Below are 17,621 nucleotides of genomic sequence, written 5' to 3'. Positions count from 1 at the left end.
AGAGTCTGGGAACCAAAATCTATTTGATGAACATTCATAGGCTTCATTTCAGAATCTCAAATGACAGAAACATTCCCACTGATTGCAAATGAGGATCAGAATGCTTAGCTAGTTTTGATATTTTACTTTTTTAAAGATTTTATTTGTTTATTTGACAGAGAGAGAGAGAGCACAAGCAGGGGGAGTGGCAGAGGGAGAGGGAGAAGCAGGCTCCCCACTGAGCAAGGAGCCTGATGCGGGACTCGATCCCAGGACCCTGGGATCATGCCTGAGCTGAAGGAAGACGCTTAACTGAGCCACCCAGGAGCCCCTAGTTTTGATATTTTAAATTAACACCCGTAGAACAATAACAAAGACTATCTCTTGATTTTCCTTACATCAAAATATATTCTCAAACAGCCTCAACAAAAGTTGAAGTTCTAGCATTGAGAAAAGTACCTAATAAACTATCAAAAAACATTAGTTGATATGCAAAGAATTATGCCAAGTACTTTGGTGCCACAAAAATAAAAAGGACACCATTTCCCTAGAGAGGGCCTTACAATCCAACCAGGGAGATAAAACATATACGCTGGCAAATACAACTAGAATATAAGAAGTACCACAAAAGAGGTACAAACAAAGCCATAGAATTTCCGAAGCAAGAGTTTACTTCTGGCTGAAGGTAATCCACGAAGGTCTTAAAGGAGGTGACATTTGAGCTGGGGCTCAAACATGTGCACAGTCGCGCTACTGAATCTGCCGTGTGTTTCTCCAGTTACCCACTCAATAAAGTTTTCTTGCCAGTGGAGCTCATGGTTATGATGTGCGTTCATTTTCTATCGCTGTATAACCCATTACCACAAACTGGCTGGCTTAATGCACATTTATCATCTCGCAGTTTCTGTTGGTCAGGAACCTGGGTGTGGAGTAGCTAGGTTCTCTGCTCAGGATCTGGCAAAGCTGAAATCAAAATGTCAGCTGGGCCATGTTCGCATCTGGAGTTCTTCCAAGTTCATTCAGGTTGTCAGCAGGATTTTCTTGCAGTTGTAGAACTGAAGTCCCTGTTCTCTTGCTGGCTGTTGTTCGAGGGTTGCCGTCAGCTCCCAGAGGCCACTCTCATGTTGTGGCTACATGGCCTTCTCACAATATGGCGGCTTGCTCCTTCAAAGCCAGCAGGAGAATCTCAATTTAGGGAAGGCCTAAACCTTCCTTTAAAGGACTCACCTGATTATGTCAGGCCCATCCAGAGTAATCTCCTTTACGATAACCCAAAGTAACTAATGAGAGACCTTAATAACCTCTGCAAAATCCTTTCACCTTTGCCCATCTCATGTAACCTATTCATCCCAGTAAAATCCCAGTATGTTCACAGCCACCCCCCACCCACCCACCCACACACACACTCAAGGGGAGAAGATTATTCAGGGCATGTGCACCAGGGAGCAGAAATCTTGGGTTTATTTTGAGGCCATTCTGCCTACCACATAATTCAAGCCAAAGTGTAAGCTTTAGCACCCATGTGAGAACACAGTCCTTACTGCAAATTGCATCTCTGCCCACAAATTTAAACCAACAGGACTGTAGGAGGCAAAGAAAGGGATAGTGAAGGTGGAAAGAGATGCAGCACATTGTATTTTCAAGCATGGCTGCCATGATAGAGGGCGTGCTCGTTACACTTCATACGTGCACACACACGAACACACACACACAGTACACATGCTGGGCTTACAACGGACACAGAACCCTCCTTCCCTTGAGTAGTGAGGTCACCCTTCACCTTCCAGCTGCCCCGGCAGGTGCCACGTGGGAGCGGTGCCCAGCCCAAATCGCAGACTCGGGAGCCAAATGAAGGACTGTTGTTTAAAGCCACTGAATTTGGGGTGAGTTCTTAAGCAGCAGTATGTGACTGGGACAGATGTAGAAAGGCAAGCTGGACCCCTGGCAGCTCTGTATGCCCCCAGAATCAAGAGGAAACTCTGCCATAACCAGGAAGCTCAAAGCATCAAAGACTCTGAGGCCCCAGAGCCTGGCCGTCGTGGAGGGTCGAATCTTCCCTGCTTTCATCTGGGGCCCCCTCCAGGCAGCAGATTAAGAACCCTGAGCCCCTGTCTACAAGGAGCTTGATGCCCTGCTGTGGGGCAGAAGAGAAAAGGGGCTGGAGAGGTGAATGAGGAACAACAGAACTAGAGGAAGGATGCTGAGGAAAGAGGCTACTTTCAAAACTGGGGTCTGAATTGCAAACACACGTAAGTGGCGAAATGCTAGAAAAGATAGAGGTTTTTATGAAAGATACCACACACACACACACACACACACGGCCCACGCCGCTGGCAAGAGACAGCCCAGCCTCCACCCTCTCTCGGCCTCTCAGGTTTGGGACAAGCAATCTGGCTTCCCAATACAAACTGGATTTCCCCTTGCCATGCCACATCCCTGGTTCTCTACAAAGCATGTAATTCCAGCTGTCTGGCTGCATCTCAAGAGACACTGGAATAAGAAGGGCTTCCCACATGTGTTCTTGCTTACCGGGCTGGTGTGGGGGAGAGGATTTCCCAAAGATCTGGAAATCCAGCATAAATGGGGCAATGTGGGGGTTGTTCTGGGCAGCAAAAGGAAATAGAGCATGACACACCACACCCATCCATACTGTACACACAACCCCCCCACACACAACACATACACACGCGTGCACACACGCACATCCACAGCCATCTAACCTTCAGGAAGAGGAACCTAGTGACTGGGAGAGTTTGACTTAAATACTTACAAGAATCTAAGTAAAATGACAAATCTTAGAATTATAGTACTTTGCAGTCATTTAATCCAACCTCCCCACTTTCTAGGCAAAGAAGTTAGGGTTTAAAAAAAAAAAAGAAGTTGGGGTTTAGCTGAGAGGAGGAGTGTCTATTCTCATTCCCAGGCTGAATTTTCCCTCAGATCTCAGTGCTAGGAAAGCCCTCACTGTGCCTCTCCTCAAGTTTTAAAAATATCCACGGTGGTTAAGTCTTCAGCCCCAGTCACACACACACACACACACACACACACACACACACACACACATATCCTCATCTGTGCAACTGTTATTCTGACTTAAGTTTAAAGAAAAAAAAAAGAAAAAAAGGAAGGAATGTGTTGCTTCCTCTCATTACCCATGCATAAAACCATGGACTTCTTTCACTCCAATCTCTACAATCTCATTTATTTTTCAGTTTGAGCACCAAATCCAGATCTGAAAGTTCCAAGGATAAAACTGCTGTGCTCAGAGCAAAGTGAGAAAATGTAGGTCACAAGCAGAGCCTCTTGTCACCTAGATGTCCCTCACTTCCCTCTGTGCCCAATAGACACCACCTGAGCGCCTGAACCACTGCAGGAGGCCAGCCTTTCACTGGATCCTCTATCCAAGGCTTTCTGGGGTGTGTCAGACATGCGATCCCATGGGTCTCACTGTGGATGGCTACTGCCCAGGAGCCATGCTGGTCACTGGCCACTTCATAACTGGCCCTCGAGGGCGCCCTGAGTCTGGTTAGACAAGACACACTCCCCACCAAGTCAGCTGAGGGAGCTTTTGGATCCTCGGCCCCATGACAGAAAGAAACCAATATCCCCTCACCCTTGTCTCCCAGGGCCTCAGCTGCAACATAGGTTAATCATAATCTACAGGGGTGCAGCTCTACCCACCCCAAGGAACTGCTGCACCTGGAGTCAGGAAGGTTTTCTCCATGGTGCAGACCCACCCAAGTGCCTCTGCTGGGTCTTTCCTCCCACACAATCCCCACCCTCGTGGGCCATGGACCCTCCGTTGTGAAGGGGCTTACCAGTGCCCTGGGCTGCTGTTGAGCAGGCTGGTCAAGGGCAGCGTGGATGGAGCTCAGCAAAGTTACTGGGTGTAGGATAGTGTCTTTTCTGTGCTTGATGGGAGACCCTCGCTAGATGCCAGGTGCCTTAGTCTTGCCATTGGGCTGGGCTGCCAGGATAAAATACCACACAGTGGACGGCTTAGGCAACAGAAATTTATTTTCTCATGGTTCTAGAGGCTAGCAGCCCAAGATCAAGGTAACAGCAAGTCTGGTTTCTCCTGGGTCCTCTCTCCTCAGATCGCAGAGGCTGCCTTCTCTCTCTGTCCCCACAGGGTCCTCCCTCTGTGTACATATATCCCTGATGCCTCTGTGTGTGTCCAAATTTCCTCTTCTTATAAGGACACTGGTCAGAGTGCATCAGGGCCCACCCACTTAATCACCTCTAAAGGCCCTATCTCCAAATACAGTCATATTTTGAAGTACTGGGCTTCTGCCTATGTAGGAGAACACAATTCAGCCCCTGAATAGCAGTAGAAGAACTGCCACGGGGCTCTGCTCCTGGCAGTGAAATGGTACAGAGTAGCCCTCTCGTGGCAAAGTCCCCCAGCTCTCTCCCCCTCCAGGACAAGAGATCTCTGAGGAGTCTCTGGAGTGTAGGCCGCTGAGCAAGGGATAGCTTAGCTTTTCCTTTCTCACCTTCTTCTTGTCTTTGCTATGGCATAAACTCTGTGCCCCAAGGCCCTCAGAGCCTCGTCTTTTAATTTGCAAGGACCTGATTTGAAAGCGTACAATAACCTCGATACTAGTATTTTCTTCTCTTTGCATTCTGACTATAACAGGCCCCTTAAAGAAAGGATCCAGAATGAAGGGGGAGAAGGAACAGCCCAAAGATTGATATTTCAAGACCTCCTTTCTTTGCACATTTTAATGCAGCTCTACAAAATTCATTGTCCTAATTTGGAGATCCAATTTCAGAGCACCCCTATTATAATCTTCCTTACGATGGCCAAAAACTTGAGAAATCAGGAGGTAGGAAACTTCTACCAAGACTAACAGGGAGAATTAAATCAGATAACAGCTGAATATCAAAGTACCTGACACAGAGTAGAATCTAATCTAAACCCGTCTGCACTTCAATTGGCTTATGTGTGCACTGTGGATAATTATCAGGTACAGAGGTTCTTTTAATGCAAAACCCGTGCTTCACCCATAGTACCTGCTCAATAAATATTCATTAAACTTTTAAAACATTTTCATTTTTCAGGACTCTGAATTATGTCCAGTAGTGTCCAGGTTCAGATCAATGATTCCAAGAGCAGCAATGTAATTCCTTGGGGCTTATATAGGATATAATTTCTCCTTTCCCTGGAAGGCTTAGGATCAAGTCTTCAAATCAAGCACTTGGTTTTATTTTCTATATGTTTTTTTCTCTTTCAGTCCACAAAGGCAGAAGTAGTGACTCCAGAATTTCTATACAGGAGGTGTAAATTGGATTAAAAAGATGAGTCCAGGAGACTTAAAGACGCATTTACATAAAATATAGCTGCTTTTTACATTCACGTGCAAGTTTTTATGAGGCTTGGTTTCTCTGGGATAACTGCCCAGGAGTACAGTTGCTGGGTTGTACGGTAGTTGCATGTTTTATTTTTCAAAGAAACCATCACACCGTTCTCCAGAGTGACGGTGCCGCTTGACGTTCCCACTGGCCACGCGTGAAAGAACCAGTTTCTTCACATCTTCGCCAGCATTGGTGCGATTGTCACTATTTTTTATTTTAGCCATTCTGATAGGTGTGTAGTGCTGTGGTTTTAATTTGCCATTCCCTGATGGCTAGTGATGCTGAACATATTTATAGGTGTTTATATGCTATCTGTATGTCTCGTTCAGTGAAATGTATCTTCATGTCTTTTACCCATTTTCTAATCGGATTCTTTGTTTTTTCCTTGTTGTTTCAGGAGTCCTTTCTATATGCTAGATGCTAATCCTTGGTCAGATATGTGGCTTCCGAATATTTTCCCCCTGTCTGTAATTTGTCTTTTCATCCTTTTACCAGGGCCTTTTGCAGAACAAAAATGTCTAACTTTGATGAAGTCTAACTTATTCATTTTTACTCTTATGAATTGTGCTTTTGGTGACAAGCTTAAAAGATCTCTACTTAGACCAAGATCCTGAAGATTTTCTCTTATGTTTCTTTCTAAAAGTCTTACGGTTTTACATTTTACACTTTAAATCCATGACCCATTTTAAGTTAATTTTTGTATAAGGTGTGCAACTAAGGCCAAGGTTAAATTTTTTTAGCTTATGGATGTCCAGTTGCTACAGCACCATTTATTGATTAGTCTCTCTTTCCATCAGTGACCTGCTTTTGCACCTTTGTCCAAAATGACAGTCCAGTCACTGTATCAGAATGATTTGGAGGCCTTATTACAAATACAAATTTCCAGGACCCACCCAACCTACTGAATCAGAAACTTTGGGGTACACTCACTATAATCCCTTTCATTCTTAACATTCCTGGACAGTTTCCTCTTTGCTTATGCCCTTGCTTTCTTACTGACTGAGATTTTGAATTCTTCTTTCCTGCCTGCTTCTGAAATTTTGGCATAATAAATTTTCCTCCAAACAAGGAATAAATTCTCCTATCCAGATTCTTTAAAACAGATGAAGTAATGGCATTAACATTACATTTGTTTCTATTGAATAGCTAAATTATGGAAATTAAGTAGCTTTTAATAACATTCAAAAGTTGAATTAAGTGAGACCTCAGATCCATAATCTCGTATCTATTTGTGACGGCTTGTATTACCAGCCATTCTAAAATATCTTAATGCCAGAATATGTGTGCTGAATTTGTTCCATATTTTCCATTTGTTCTTCTAAATCCTCTCACTTCTCTTTTTCATCCTCCTTAGGGCTTTAGGAGACTGACTTTAATGGATGGGGTCAACTGTACCCCCTGGCATTTGGGCTGGGTCAATGAGAGGCACCCCAGGAGATCAGAGGGTAAGTAGAAATCATCAGGGTCAGGATATTCATTACCTGTTCCCTCCCCACTGGGTCCCCGTAGGCTGAGAGTATCTCTCCAAAGGCCACAGCTCCTGTCAGGCAGCCCTTTCCTACAACTGTCTCTCTGGGTTCCTTTACCTGGGCCCTCCCTTTACCACTTCAGGCCTAGAAATGATATCATTGTTGCTAGCCCTGGGTGCTGTACCATCCCTTGTTAACTTCCCTTAATATTACCACACCTTTGTAAATATCCCCTTCATTAAACACTCCTCACCACATTCAAACTAAGACCTTGACTAACAGAATATCCTACCCAATTCTTTCTTTCAACATTCCAAGGGTGATTCCATAAGCTTTTATTTTTACAGGTGGACAGATGTGTCATCAACAAGTTTACCTTTGTACTAGTGTCCTTTGGACTCCTCTACAAGAGGAGATACAATTAGCAACATAAGCATCTGGAAAATATTCAATATTTAGCCTCAATTATTATCAAAATACAGATTAAGCAACAATGATCTTTGTTTTCAGCCAGTCAGTTCCCATTATGCTGGCAAAAAATATTAAAAAATGATGATATTACTAGTTCTAGTAAGGATATGGTGAGACGGGTAGACTCATACTTTGTTAACAGGTATAACCTTTGGAAACCATGTTAATTAATACAACTCTTGGAAAGCCTTTCAGCAATATATTTCGAAAACCATTCACTGTTCACTGTTCAAACCCTTTGAGGCAGTAATTCTATTGCTGATAGTTCATCCAAAAGGAAATAATTTTATAAAAATTAGAGGGCTATATTAATGCTTGAGTTAATTAGATCGCTGCTTAAATAAATTTAAAAAACAACATTGGAAACTACTCAGATTCCACTGACTGGAAATTATTGAGTAAATAAAATGATAATTAAGAGAATTAAGGAACCATAAGAGGAAAGTCTTAGGGTATAATGCTAAGTTCAAAAGCATACTTCAAAATTGTAGCTATGTAAAATGATACATGCACGCGGTCAAAGACTAAAATACAACCATTAGAGTAAAAAAAAACTTGTAAGGTGATAGAATTGTGGTTGATTATTTCTCTTTTTCACTTATTTTTTCTGTACAACTGATTTTTTAATGAGGTCAAAGGACATTTCACTAAGACAATAATATATGTAATAGAGTACATATTATGCTGATATACTATGTTATATACCACTTATACCATATTGCGTGGTCCTACAATAAGCACTTACCTATAACATGCAGTCAATGTAATCCTCATTTTATACATGAGGAAGCGGAGGCCTGAGAAGTCACGTAAACTTGCTCAAGAGCACAACGTAAATGAGAAGTAGAGCTGGGAGCCAGGCCCAATGCCCATACCACACCAGTGTCTGCTATAAGATCTGGCTGGAGGGAGAGGACCTTGAACCCTTCTAGAGGCTTTCCTTCCCTGACATTTGTAATGTAGTTCTTGACTGTTCAGCTCCTCTGGCCATCCCTACTGAATCTCAAGAGCACAAGCCTGGAATGTAGGCATTTCTGTGGTTCTATTCTTGGCTTTCCCCCTCTTTACACTTCATCCCTGGGAACACTGAGCTATCCCCAGAGTTGTAACTACCATCTGTCTATGGATCTAGACCCCTTCATTCCCTTGTGTTGGAAACCTGCCTTTTCAGCTGGTCGGTAGGCCTTCGTATATGCTGGGCAGCTCAACCTAAGCATGTCCAAGAGCTAAGCATCGTCTTATCTCAGAATACTGCCTGGCCCCCTAACCTTTAACCTCCATTAGTGATACCATCACCTTTCCTAATAACCCAGGCTGAAAACCTCTTTGAATTTCTCCCTGCCCTATACTATCCTCACATTCGGTCACTTGCCAAGACATGTAGCTTCTTGCCTTACTTAGTTTATTTCATCCTTCCCACTTTTTTTACTCCCGCTGCTTCCATCCAAGTACTAGTCTCATTAACTTTCCACTGGACTATCATAATCCTCACAATCAATTTGGACTCATAAATTCCAACACTAGCTTTTGCTTCAGAATCACATACACTCACACTCACACACACACACACACACACACACACACTCCCACGCCCAGCCCACACCTACTGAATCAGAACCTCTAGAAATGCAATGGAGTCTGGGAATTTTTTAATCCCCAAATGATTCCAGTATGTAGCCACGTTGAGGAGCCCCTTGCCTCTAATATTTTCGTCAAGTGCCCTCTTCCCCAAATTTTGATTTGAAAATCTTTCTAAAGCAGCTGCTTACATTACTCTTTTCAAAGACCTCCAATGGCCCCCACTTCCCCTGCAGCAGCTTCCAAAGCATATACTTGCTAACGAGTAATATAAGGGGACTAGGGGGGGAGAGGAACCCAGGACTGATTTTAACCAGCTCCTTTAATGCAAAACTTCTCAGCATTTAATATGCAATTATAGAGTGTGAGTTCTCAAGGGAGAGAGATGTAGTATGCATAGTTCCCAAATTTATCTGACCATGGAATCCTTCTCTTATGAAACATCTCATTGCTCTAGAGTTCTAAGGAAGCCTCTGGGAAAGGCCAGTCTACAGGATAAATTCCAAACTCCTGAACCTGGCCCCAAGGCACCCTGTTAGATCCCGGGTCTGCCTTTCCAGCCTTGTCATGCACAGGCCTCAAATACCCACTCAGACTGAACTATTCACTGTTCTACCAACACCTCTCGTTCTTTCTCTCTTGAGGCGGAAAGGGCTTTATTATGAGAGTCAGACAAGAGTCCACCACTCTGATTCTTGTCCTATCAATCCATGGGCCCATTTCTATTTGCCAAACTAAAATGTATGTTTACACAACATAAACTAGATCTTTAACTGAGGGAAAAGGAAGTCTGGGTTCCTCCTCTATGCTAAAGAACAGTATCGGTGATGCATAGGTGTACGTGTCCCTGGGCCCGTTAACAGATGTGCGCACACTTAAAGACCTTTTGATTATTTGGTGCAGCAGGATATGGAACTGACTTTTGCTCTTGATGTTCTCATTTACTAGAGAAGCTTGCTGGATGATTGGGAGGGGAGCCTTTTACATAAGCATGACCAGGGGTGCACAGACAGACCCCATAAAGTTATCTTCTTCCACTAAATCTCTGCAAAGCTGAGACCATCAGACAAATACCTTCTTGCCTTTTGGGTCACAGTGGCCACTGGAAGCCACTCAAGCATTGGGAGAGGAATCTCAGAGTTTTCTTTCTTTTTTTTTTTTTTTTTTTTTGCCAAATCAAATCCTCAGGATGTTTGAAAACTGATCTTCCTTAAACCCTAAGTGGAGTGACGTCATGGGACAATTGAGCCACTCTTGTTTAGAACCAGGGCTCCTTAGGTTAAGTACCCTGCTCTAAGGAAATTCGGCAACACGTACCACTGCTTCGGATGCCGGAAACAGAAACCTGACTGCAGTGGCTAACACACGTGGTTTATTTCCCTGGCACGAGAATTGCAGAGGCAGCATTGCCAGCCAAGGGTCTGCCATCCAAGCTTTCTGATACCCTCAAGGACCAATTTCTCCTACCTTCCTGCTCTGCCATCCCTAGCATGTAGCTCCTGCCCTCTTTATGGCCATGCTCCTGTAAGAAAGAAGGAGGACGAAAAAAGAACAAAAGACACAGGCCAGCTTTTTATGAGAGAAAACAGTGGCTTTTCTAAAAGCCCCTTTGATCAGGCTTTTATTTACATCCTGTTGGCCAGATGTACATTGCATGACCACCTTAAGCAGCAAGGGAGTCTGGGGAATAGAGTTTATTAGCTGGCAAATAGTCACTCACCTCAAAATAGTTCTGCTTGCCAAGAAGGGGAGATTGGAAATTAGGTAATCAGCCAGAAGTGTTTGGCCTAGCAGAAGCACCAAGCTACCTGCACCATCAGGCAGAGCACTTGTAGCTTCTGTATGGACATAAGGTGAGTGTGTGAGAGAGCCAAGATATCTCCTCTCCCTTCCACCAGAGCACTTGTAGCTTCCATATGGACGTAACGTGAAAACCTTAAATGACATGCCTTAAATTAAAAGGTATCTAAATAAATGTTCGTGCTCTATTTACCTGTCTATATCGCAATGTGCATATACACCTGGCATACCTTTGGGCATTCCATCTATATTGATAGCATTTAGCAAATTGCTTACCCAGGAATTACCCAACATCACTGAGATCTTCTAGTTTTTAAGCATTTAAAGCCAAATTTCAGCGTATGAAATAGAAAGCATGGTGCGTCCTGAAGACGGCAGTTGTTAATAAAAGCTAAAAACTGCTTTTGCCCAGAGACAAAAAGGTCAGTAGGCATTTGAATGACAAGGTTTTTCATGAACTCCGCTAATTCATGTATTTACACACAGCCTGGAAAAGGAATGAATTGTCCCTCAGCTTGCTGTTGCTGGATCCACTGTATTTTTTTGGTAGAAATTGTTCCAGAAGAGTCTAGTGTGAGTTTTCTGTGTATTAAATGACTTGAATGTAAGAACCTGAGCAAACCTCAGACATAACTGTCCCCACAAGGCAGACACCAGAAATGTTCACAGCAAATAACTGGGACAGTGAAAAAGAGCGACTGGTTCCTTCTGTAAAGGTCCAAGAGGAATAACCATGAAAGACAGGCATTTTCCAAAGAGCTTTCTTACAGTTTCTTGCAAGGCTTTTGGGAGCTTTCCACTCGTGTGACAGCAAAGCCAAGAGAACTGAGCTGGAGCCCTTCTCCCCCTCTGTGACTCAGGCTGAGTAGGTTTTTTCAAACACTCGTTTATCTTGTTAAATCTTAAGTGCCTCTTGGTTTTATGAGCTACACTCCCTTTCCCTTCCAGCCCTCGCTGACCTTGCTGTCTTTTCATGGCTTGAATGTCATCTCACGAAAGAAGTGGACAGTTAATTCTAGGACGACACCAGACCGAAGGGTATGTGTGTGGTCTGCATCACGGGGAGAGGCCCAGGGCCAAGGGTCTATATCTGATGCCATCAAATTCATTTTCGATCTGTTAACAAACATCTTTTAGAGACTGAATTTTGGTGAGCAGCTTGTTGCATTTGTCTTTGTTTTGTTTTGTTTTTTTAAGATTTCATCCATTCATTTGACAGAGAGAGACACACCGAGAGAGGGAACACAAGCAGGGGGAGTGGTAGAGGGAGAAGCAGGCTCTCCGCCGAGCAGGGAGCCCGACACGGGGCTCGATCCCAGGACCCCAGGATCATGACCTGAGCCGAAGGCAGAAGCCCAACGACTGAGCCACCCAGGCGCCCCTGTCTTTGTTTTTTAAAAGGGGGACGGGTGCCTGGGTGGCTCAGTTGGTTAAGCGACTGCCTTCAGCTCAGGTCAGGATCCTGGAGTCCCAGGATCGAGTCCCACATCGGGCTCCCCACTCAGTGGGGAGTCTGCTTCTTCCTCTCACCCTCTCCCCTCTCATGCTCTCTCTCACTCTCTCTCAAATAAATAAATAAAATCTTAAAAAAAAAAAAAAAAAAAAACTGTGAAAAAAAAAAGGGGGAAATGAATTTGTCCTAAGGGTGGTTCGGCTGAGTGGAGATGCATCACACATGGGAGTAAAAATGTGTCTAGTTGGTACAACTGTGCTGGACAGAAACCTAGTAGTATCCACAAAACTATTAGATGTGCATTCCCTATGATCCAGCAATTTCATCTCTAAATGGGCCAATGCTTAGATTTTTCACAAGAACGTATCCCGGTTTTGCTTGTGAGAATAGCATTCAATGAAGCAGTTCACTTTTTTTTTTTCCGAGATTTATTTATTGACTTTAGAGCGAGAGAGAGGGAGAGAGCCGGGGAGTGGAGGGCCAGAGGAAGAGAGAATCTCAAGCAGACTCCCCGCTGATCGTGGAGCCCAACTTCGGGCTCGATCTCACAACACTGAGACCAGGACCTGAGCCGAAACCAAGACTTGGAGACTTCACCGACTGCACCACCCAGGTACCTCCAAAGCAGTTCACTTTTTGATACCAAATCGAGCTTCTTGGGAGAGACAAACATTCTAGAAGCAGAGGTAGCTTCCAAGTGCAGCTAAGGACTAAATATAGGCATCTCAAATTGTGAAACAGCCCCCCTTTTCAGTACTACCTGGAATCGGGCTCCTTTTCATTGGGTCCCCTGCACTATGCCCAGCTGAGAAGTGACTGCAGAAAGGCAGCTCAGAATCATCAAAGAGAAATGGAGGCCATGAAAATGTCAAGATCTCTCCTCTCCCTTCCACCATCACTCAACCCCTTCTGCTGGGTGATGACCCTCCAACTTCTTCCTGCTTCTGCCTTCATAAGGCCTGTCACATCTGGGGACACATTCTTCAATAAAATCCTATAGAGTTCAGGAAGGAATTATTTGTCCCCCACCCCAGATACAAACCATTTGCTCCAGGAAACAGCTGTGTTTCTCTGAAACCATGCTCGTTTTCAAGAGGATGGCAGTAGAAACACACTGTACTCCAGATACAGAAACACCTCTTTACATTCTCCCAGTTTGGTTCAGTGTCATAAAGGAGTTCGAGTATCTACTCTAAGTAAGATCTGCACTTGGCATCACGAGTTTCCCCTTAGTTGTAAATTACTTTTTAACATCTACATACTTGCTTTGCTTTGTGAATTCTTTAGAGTACTGTTATGCTGCGAGCTATAGGGTAAGTTTTCTAAGACAGCTTTAGGTGTTATGAAAATGGGTAAATCTTGTTGAAATATCCCCGAGAATGGGACAGAGCTTGTGAGAAGGAAAAGAACCTGCTCACGTACGGGTCAGCGACGGCAATCGAGTCAGTTCAGTAGCAAGAATGACCTTTATTCAGATCCCAGGTAGAATCCTTTAATCCCTCCGGCTCAGAGAATGCATTTGGTCTGCTGGGAAGTTTACACAGCATGTTGCTGAATGTTACTCCTGATGACTATTTTTGCAAAGAGCACTTACTACCAAGTTTTGTCCCAGCCTTTCAAACCAGGATTTCACATGTAAATGAAGGTAGAGAGGGATTAAAACAAAATTTCTCTTCAGGCTCAAAGAGGGGATTTAACCAAACTCCAGCAAAAGGAATGGGAAGCCACTAAATCCTACTGGAGCTAAAAGTCTTAAGGATAATGACTGCTACTCTGTGAGCTCTTCTGGACAGAGAGAGAATTGCACGTAGGGGGAGATGTGTATTCTGCGTCATCCAAAATAAAACTCCTCATCTTTGGATCTCTCCCTTACCTAAGCCTGGTCTTTAGAAATAAGAAGTCTAATTCCATAATATAGGAAATGATTTTAAAATATCTTTAAAAGCGTATGTGTGTGTATAAAGCCAAAAATGGTGATGGAAAAAATGTTCTGGATTTCCTCTTTTCTCTCCTCCTCTAAGTCCACACAGTTCACCTCTGAGGAGCAGCCCAGACCCCTGTCTCTTACCTCCTCTGCTGCCCTCCTGGTCCTTGACAGTGTTGCACTGTCTTTCACCCCCTCTGAAGGGCCCAGGGCCCACCGTGCTCACTGCTGCTGAGCCTCACTCTCCTTCCTTTACCCTCTTCCCATGGTGCCACCTGCCATTCCTTCAGGCGTTCTGAGCTAACCCCTCACTGCTGTGACTGGCAGAGCACAGGATTGGTCTTGCCCTTTCTTCTACCTCCTCACTCTCCCACCCTAAACTCCGAAGGGGCCCTTCTTTCTTCCAGGCCAGCATGAGAAGCTTAGCACATGTCATCTTGTTCTGGACTTCAGCCCAGTCATTGCCCCTCAGCATCTAGTCCTGATTCTTAGATTTTTTACAGGTGAATGTAGTAGGCCACCCAAAATGATCATTCTTTTGACGTTGTTCTTAATAAATTCACTAGTACCAGGCAAGCATGCACACCACAAACACACACACACACATACACACAGAGAGAGAGAGAGAGAGAGAGGCAGGCTGCAGGACCTTAGAAAGAGCTAATAACAAACAAAATTGCTGCTGTTACTATTTTTAGGCTATCTTCAACCCTCTCTGAAGTAACAGCTAAGACAGCATAGCTGAGCTGTTAAGAGCTCTGATTCTGGAGCCACACTGCCTGGGTCAAATCTCACCTCTGCTACCTGACCTACTTTGGCAAGTTAATCAATTTCTCCGTGCCTCCGTTTTCTCATCTGTAAGATGGGAAGGATTAAAGGACTTACCTCCTAGGATTGTCTGAGGGTTAAATGAGTTAATAGTTGAACAGACACAAAGATGCACTGCCCAGATCCCCCTTCAAGGGCGAACTTGCTGCCCAGGTGCAGAAAGGAGACTGAGCAGACTCCAGCTCTCAGCAACTTCAGTGCGGCTCAGCCAGCAGACTTGCCTGAGGCCGTGCCCTTTCTAGGGGAGCCCATGTTTGGTGACTAAGTGAGGCAGGGTATAAAGGCAGGCCATTCTGGTCTGAGGCAGGACGCTGATGGGCAGCACTCGCCTCAAGCTCCCCGCCAGGCTGGCCAAGGCTTTGTTGAGCCGCATTGCAGTCTGACATTTTCCTGCTTTCTCCCCTTCTCTTCCAAGGTGTTAATTCCTAAGAAGCATCCCAAACTCTGTCTCGACTACTGCTTCCAGAGACCACAACCTGAGATGGCATTTGTCAGGTATTTAGAGAAGTCCCTGAAGTACAGTGAACACTCTGTCAGTGCTTGTTAAATAAAATTAAATAAGGAATCTGGAAAGGCAGCACCTTCACCACTCATCCCTCTTAGAGAAGAGGTTATAATTAATGTTCAACATCAGGTTACTTTAAAGAGCCTGAGAGTCTCCCTAATCAGGATGAGGAAACAATACCGCTAGTATTAACTATTATTGTATTGCTGTGTTTATGCTTTAGGATTTTTTTTCGCTATTATCTTTTCTGTGCTTGCTCTTACCAACTCAATTTTTTCTTGCTTACAAGGGTATTTTCTGACGTTTTAAATTTAGGTTCGGCAATTTCTCCCAATGGCTAACATGAATTTAGATATAACTGATGGCTTCTAGAATCAAGACTTCTCAGTGGTGGGAAGGACAGCTCAGTGCCGTCTTCACAACCCAAGGTGGATTGTTCTCAGGCTGTGTAACGGGAGGGAAATGAGTGGACTCTGGCCTTGGGACCCTGGTGTCCTCAACAGCTCTGAGGTTATATTTCATCTGTGGATCTGTGGTTGTGCCCAGTTTCACCTCCTTCATGAAGAAGGAAGAAAACAGCCTGCTCTTGAGGCCCTTACCCTCTGGTGTGGAAAGGCCACGCCAACTAATAAACAAGATGATTAAAGATGGAGGTTAAATACTGTGGAGAAGTTGAGGATACAGTAAAGAGTGCAGGCCAGGGCCTAAATTAGGGAAGGCCTCAGGGGAGGGGACACATAAGAATGGAAGGGTGACAGATCAGAAAAGTGCATTCCAGGCAGGAGGAACAGCAAATGAGAAGACCCTGAGCAGTAAGTGTACTTGGCTGCTGGAAGAACAGCAGGGAGGCCAGTTTTGGCTGAAGAGCAGCTGAGCAAGGGAGAGTGTGGCCCCAAGGGGAAGTTGGAGACATAGGGCTAGATCCCATAGGCCTTAAAAGCCACAGAAAGGAGTTAAGGTTTCATTCTAAATACCAGGAGAACTCACCAAGTGATCTTAAGGAGGGTTGATGTGGTACAACTTATTTTTTAAAAGACCAAACACAAGCTGACCAAACACAAGCTCAACATTGAAGAAGGGAGCTGAGCTACAATTACTAAAAGATAACGGCGTCTCCTGGATTCCTGGGTGACACTCTATTTTAGCATTGTGTCATTATTTCAGAGGCTTTTAGGTGAACCTGTGGCTGTTTTATGTGCCACTAGGAGGCCACTGAGAATGAGCAGTATTATAGATTAAAACCATCACTAGACCTGAAAAAACACTCATCCTGCCCATACTCAGAAATGGTACCCATAGTCTGTCCTCACTAAGCCCATTCCTTCTTATGTCCTTTTATAGCGTGTCTGGCATTGGCCTGTCTGTATAAATCATCTAGAGCCAACCCTTGGTTGTAACTTCTCTAGAATACTTGTTAGCTATATCACTTTGGCTTGAAATAGGATGATACTTTCTGGCCTGTCCCGGCTATGGCATCAGTCTGTCAACAGTGACTAAAATTAAAAAGGATGGCTTTCTTTTCGTCACTGCAGCTGCAGCCATGCTGTGCTCGGGCTTCAGAAGAGGCTTGCCTCCCGGGTACTGTGCTGTGGTGAAAAGAAGGCCTGGTTGGCCCCAGTGAGACCAATGAGATCACCCGCGCCCGTCAGCAGATCCGGAAACTGATCAAAGACGGGCTGATCATCCGGAAGCCTGTGATGGTCCGTTCCCGTGCTCGGTGCCGGAAAAACCCTTTGGCCCGCCAGAAGGGCATTGGTAAGAGAAAAGGTAACGCTGGAATGCCTGAGAAGGTATTCTGCGCCAGAGACTGACCACCGCATGTCTCACAGCCTGTACCTGAAAGGGAAGGGTTACGTGTTCACAAACAAGCGGATTCTCGTGGAACACATCCACAAGCTGAAGGCAGACAAGGCTTGCCAGAAGCTTCCAGCTGACCAGGCTGAGGCCCGCAGATCAAAGACCAAGGAAGCACACAAGGGCTGTGAAGAGTGGCCCCAGGCCAAGAAAGAGGAAATCATCAAGACTCTGTCCAAGGAGGAAGAGACCAAGAAATAAAACTCCCTCTCTTTCGTCTGTACCTAGTGGCCTTGGCAATAACACAGATCAGTTATTCACTAAAACAAACCTTTATCTGCCAAAAAGAGAAGGGGAGAGAGAGAGATGAGTATTGGCCTCCTGAAAGACAGGGACTTTTGCCTTCCAAAGAAGGACCGAATGTAAACAGGATGTGTTTGTTCTTAATTTTCTTTCAGGCTG

At 44.5% G+C, this 17,621-nt stretch overlaps 1 pseudogene; it reads left to right on the top strand.

The window, feature by feature from the left end:
* Window positions 1-4,781: 4,781 nt before the first annotated feature.
* On the top strand, window positions 4,782-17,605 carry LOC123850778 (large ribosomal subunit protein eL19-like; annotated as a pseudogene).
* Window positions 17,606-17,621: the final 16 nt, after the last annotated feature.

The sequence above is a fragment of the Mirounga angustirostris genome, unplaced genomic scaffold (assembly GCF_029215605.1).
Source record: "Mirounga angustirostris isolate CCGP_5_RB_7025 unplaced genomic scaffold, mMirAng1.0.hap1 SCAF_10, whole genome shotgun sequence".
Classification (NCBI taxonomy): domain Eukaryota; kingdom Metazoa; phylum Chordata; class Mammalia; order Carnivora; family Phocidae; genus Mirounga; species Mirounga angustirostris.
Note: the sequence above shows the minus strand (reverse complement) of the source record. Positions and strands in the feature narration are given on the sequence as shown.